The sequence below is a fragment of the Capsicum annuum genome, chromosome 12 (genome assembly GCF_002878395.1).
Source record: "Capsicum annuum cultivar UCD-10X-F1 chromosome 12, UCD10Xv1.1, whole genome shotgun sequence".
In the NCBI taxonomy this organism is placed as follows: domain Eukaryota; kingdom Viridiplantae; phylum Streptophyta; class Magnoliopsida; order Solanales; family Solanaceae; genus Capsicum; species Capsicum annuum.
In genome coordinates this window covers 573865-579513 of record NC_061122.1, presented here as the reverse complement: position 1 = coordinate 579513, position 5649 = coordinate 573865, and the positions used below count along the sequence as shown (strand labels likewise).

The window sequence follows — 5649 nt, the reverse complement described above, 5'->3', positions numbered from 1 at the left end:
CCTTAAGTTGTGCTGAACTAAAGCACGACAACACACTACAAATCAGCTAAAAATCTAATAACTTACAGCAACAAAAAAATCTACAGAGACAACACAATACCAAGACTAAAAAAACAAACTGACAGCAGTTAGCATCACTGGAAATAGCATCCTTCATCACTCCTCCTTGATGCAAGTGCTGCTGGTTACTCCAAGCTCAGATCTAAGAACCTCGAATAGCTGTTTTTGTAGTGCTTTTGTAAAGATATCAGCTAATTGGTCTTCACCACAACAATGCAGAATCTGAACTTCATTCTCTCTTTCAGCTTCTTAAATGGAATGATATTTGATTTTAATGTGTTTAGTCTTTCAATGAAAGATTGGATTCTTTTCCATAGCCACTGCAGACTTGTTATCACAAAGGACTTCTGTTGCTTTGCTTGGCTGAAATGCCAAGTCACTCAAGATTTTTCTCAACCACAAAGCTTGATTAACAGCCCCTGAGGCAGCAATGTAATTGAGCCATAGGCCCCTGTTTCTTTGTGCACCAACAAATGACACCTGATCCTAGAGTGAAACAATATCCGAAAGTGCTTTTTATGTCATCTTGTGACCCAGCCCAGTCACTATCAGTGAACCCCAACAATTTCATAGATGTGGTTCTTTTATAGAACAGACCATAATCAATGGTGCCCCGAATGTACCTCAAAATTCTTTTTGCTGCTTTGAGGTGAATGCCAGTTGGTGAATGCATAAACCTTGACAACACACTTGTTATGTACATAATATCAGGTCTCGTGGCAGATAGATACAATAGAGAACCAAGCAAACTTCTAAAAAACGAAGCATCAACCAAACCGGTTTCATCCTTTTTCGTTAGTTTCTCTCCTTGAACTGCAGGCGTACTTACTGGTTTGCATTTGTCAAGACAAAACTTTTTTAATATTTTGGCAGCATATCTCTTCTGAACAATAAATATTCCTTGAGAAGATTGACTAACCTCCATTCCCAAGAAATAAGTCATCTTTCCCAGATCATTCATTTCAAAAACCTTCTTCATTTGCTCTTTGAAGTCTATGATAGACTTTGTGCTGCAGCCAGTCACCAGCAGATCATCAACATAGAGAGAAACTACGATGAAGTCGTCAGTTTGAAGTCTGATATACAAAGTTGCTTCATTGCTGCTTCTATTGAACCCCAAATTCAGTAAGTAGCTATCTATTCGTGCATACCATGCCCTAAGTGCCTGCTTCAAGCCATAAAGTATTTTTCTCAACAAGTATACCTGATCGTCAGATCCTCTAAAACCTTTAGACTGCTCTACATAAATTTTCTTTAAGAAACCCATTAAGAAAAGCGGACTTTACATCGAGTTGAAATACTTTCAACCCTTGGTGTGCTGCAACTGCAAGAAGCAATCTGATGGTGTCAAACCTTGCAACTGGTGCAAAGGTTTCAAGAAAATCAATCCCATGTTGTTGGACGTAACCTTTTACGACCAGCCTCGCTTTGTACTTGTTGAGTGTGCCATCCGGGTTCAACTTAGTCTTGAACACCCACCTAGTTCCAAGAACCTTCCTATCGTGAGGTCTAGGTACAAGTACCCACGTATCATTCTTGTTAATCACATTGAGCTTCTCCTCCATGGCAGCCCTCTATTATGGAATTTGCAATGCATTGTCCACACTTGTTGGCTCCACTATAGCAACATTGCATATGCTATATATATCTTCAATTGATTTGATACCTCTTACTACAAAATCATCAGAATCTTCTTCACCTGGAATTGATTCTTCTTCTTGGACATTTTGTTCTTGATTAGTGATCTGTAAAGGAGAAACAACCATATTCTTTCAGTCCCACGTAGCATTCTCATCAAACTTAACGCTTCTACTCACATATATTAGCTGTGAAATAGGATTTAAAATCCTATAGCCTTTTGAAGTGCTGCTGTAGCCCACAAATATTCCAACATCAGCTCTTTGATCAAGTTTATCCCTTTTAACTTTGGGAATGTAAGCGTAACATATGCAGCCGAACACTTTAAGATGTGATACTGATGGCTTAGATCCAATTCATGCTTCATATGGCGTCTTTCCTTCAATGGCTCTCATCGGCAATCTATTCTGAAGATAGACAGTGGTATTGACAGCTTCGGCCCACAACACCTTAGGCAACCCTTTCTCAAATAGAAGACACCTAGTCATATTCATAATGGACCTATTTTTCCTTTCACTTACACCATTTTGTTGTGGTGTGTAAGTAACAGTAAGTTGATGATGAATTCCTGCTTTCGGAAGGAAATCCTTACATCGATTGGAAGTGAACTCAGTCCCATTATCAGACCTTAAGATTTTTATCAAAGAGCCACATTGATTTTCAACAGTTGCTTTAAACGTTTGAAACGCGGCAAACACTTTAGATTTTTGCTTCAAAAAATAAACCCAACAAAACCTTGTAAGGTCATCAATGAATAAAAGAAAGTATTTGCTGTCATTATAAGAAGGGGTGCTCATAGGTCCACACACATTAGTGTATATTAGTTGGAGGTTTTTAGTAGCTCGCCAGGCTTGATTCCTAGGAAATGGTGATTGACTTAGCTTCCCAATTTGACAAACTCCACATACATTAGAGTTTTCATTTATGAAAGGCAAATCTATCACAAGTTCCTTATTTTGCATCATTTTTAAAGACTTAAAATTAATGTCGCCAAGCCTTTTATGCCAGACATAACTGCCATCTTGTATGCTGACATAAGCTCCAATCTTAGTATGTTTCCAATCAAGAGGAAAATTTCTATTGAGCATTTTGACCGTGAGCAATTTTATACCAGTTGGATCCATGATTTCACATGCTTTATCTTTAAATAACAGGGCATAATTGTTCTCAAGCAACTGACCAACACTTAGAAGACTTTGGCTAATTTTTAGAAACAAATAATACATCAGAGATAAGCTTTATAGCTGATGGAGTTTGAACAGAAACTGCTCCTTTGCCCTTTGCATCTAAGAGTCTGCCATTTCCAACTCTGACTTTGGAAAAATAATTTTTGTCCAAACGTTCAAAGTTATTCAAGTTAGCTGTCATATGATGTGTACATCCACTATCAACAACTCACACATCATGATCTTGAGATGCTATATTGCATTCTCCAATAATAGAAGCTACAAACTACTTCTCTTCATGATCTTCAACATTTTCAGCAGCTTGAGTTGGCTGCACTTGAGCTGGTCGGTCTTGATTTGTTTTGCAGACCTTATCCACATGACCAAACTGTTTGTAGACCTTGCATTGAAATCCAGCTCTGTACCAACAAAACTTCTCCATATGATTGGTCTTTTTATAATAGGGACAAGGTGGATACTTCGATCTCCTATATCTCCATTTGTTGTTATATTGCTCCTTCTTCTCCTTGCCTTGTCTTCTATTTAATTGCCCTTTTAATTCACCATCAGACTGAGCTTTAGAATTTTGAGCAGCCACAAGAGCAACTTCATTTGAGCTCTCTTCTTCTCTAAAAGCTTTTCTTTGCTCCACAACTTGAAGAGCGTTGGATAGTTCATTCAACGTGACATGAGACATATCCCAAGTATCTTCTATTGAGGAGATTTTTGCTTCGAACTTCTCTGGGAGTGTCACCATCACCTTTCTTAACAATCCTCTGCTCTTCTACTTTTTCTCCCAACAATCTAATCGGATTAACAATTCTCATGATCCTATCAATATAATCTTTCACTTTTTCAGTCTCTTTCATCCTTAACATCTCAACTTCTTTTCTTAGATTCAATATTTGCATTTGTCTTGTCCTATCACTCCCCTGAAATTCTTGCTTCAGCATATCCCAAGCTTCTTTGGCAGACTTTTGGACCTTTTGCAATCTCTTCTTCATGATTTCTGATCTGCTGAAAAGATGGGTTTGCTCTCAAAGGTTTTGGAGCATTGTCTTCCTCAACATACTTCGATAAACCAAGACCTTTCAAGTATGTCTTCATCTTTACAGCCCGAACTTGGTAATTCTCGCCATTAAAGATAGGAGGTGAAAGAGAAGAGCTGATAGATGTCATGTCAAAAAGAGAACAAGACAGAAAGAGACTTGAACAAGTTACGCTTGTTGGGTGATATTTGCTGTGTTTTTTCTCAGAAAATGGTCCCTTAAAGATCAATCTTGCTCTGATACCAATTGAAGGAGAGAAAGAGAAAAAAACAAACATGAAAAAGAAGAGAAAAATCTGAGAAGCACTAGTGATATTCATTCATACAACATACAACAAAATATATAATACAAGTGGTCTGAAATATTCCTCAAAACCTGGGAACAAAATCTACAGAGACAACACAATACCAAGACTAAAAAACCAAACTGACAGCAGTTAGCATCACTGGAAATAGCATCCTTCATCATATCTTTTAAGTAACCTAGGTAGTACTTTCTTCTTTGGTCTTGATTATAGCAAAGGAATTAACCTGCAGAAAACTAAGAGATTACAGGAGGCAGGAAAAAAAAATCTGAGGTCTAGGAACTGATTTAATGCTACAAAGTGCTTACAGTTATTGTAATTCCTTTTGTGCTAAAAGAAGGATAATGTGTAAGTTGCTTGGCGCAGGTCCAAGCGGTAACTGACCACAAAATATATGATTTTTTCGGTTTTGATTTGCTGGGAAGCTGCCCCTGGAATAGATACTTTCAACTTCAGTAACTGTAGTTGAAAAAGTAATAATATAAAAAATCACTGTAGATCAACATATTTGAGACCTCATCAGATATGTGACCAGCCATTAAACCGCTCCTTCTCCTTTCACTCTCGGGGTATCTACAATATTAAGGAAGTCAAATTTACTATAACATTAAGTAGATTAAAGTTGAGATAAAAATAACTCAAGCTACGAGGCTTAGTATTCTTTCTACAGAGATCCAATTGTATACACCATCAACAACTCAAAAACGTAAGCAACTTTGCATATTATACAGCAATTTATTGGGTATTCAGCTAAAGAAGGACATTAAGGGCTATAATACCATAGGCGACTAGGGTGCAGATCATGTATCACGTGTACCGCCAGGCAGTTGATAACTATCGTTACATTCGACATGGTGAATAATACGGATCTTATAGTTGCCATTAGTTGAGTCATAAGCCAATCCCAAAGTTGAAAATTCCTCCAGTCGAAATTGTGGATCCGGAAGTACTAATGCTTCTCTTGTGGAGGGGTTAGATAGATAGCAAAAGTATGGGTGTCTTTCATGAACAACATTATCTCAAACCGTGATAATAGCCAAGCCATTCCAAAAACAATTTGATTGCACAATACCTTGGTTTACCGTTTGAATGGCAATCAAGTTTCTCAATACATCCTTAACCAGTTGAACCGATGACAAAGGACAAGAATAAAGAGTGATCAGATACTCTTTTTTGTTGACAACCGATGAGCAAAGTACTTTTAAGCATTCCCAACAACTTAGTGAATGCATAAATTGGTGCGAAATAAAAGGGTGTACAAAATTTGTCTTTCTATTACAATCAAACACCATAGCAGTGTACTTCAGTTAAATTTTCCCACTAACACATTTAAGTTGATAACTGGTTGTGTCGGTCGCTTCTTGAGATTAAGTACATTTCAGAAAAAAAAAAAGTGGCGAGCAATAGATAAACTAATAAAAGTAAGAGGTTG

At 37.4% G+C, this 5649-nt stretch overlaps 1 long non-coding RNA gene across 1 annotated transcript; it reads right to left on the bottom strand.

The window, feature by feature from the left end:
• Positions 1-4098: 4098 nt before the first annotated feature.
• LOC124889251 lies at positions 4099-4792 on the bottom strand. Its single transcript, XR_007048004.1, has 3 exons — positions 4733-4792; positions 4526-4648; positions 4099-4443 (listed from the first exon to the last, which is right to left on the bottom strand). It is a non-coding gene; the product is annotated as an uncharacterized LOC124889251 (long non-coding RNA).
• Positions 4793-5649: the final 857 nt, after the last annotated feature.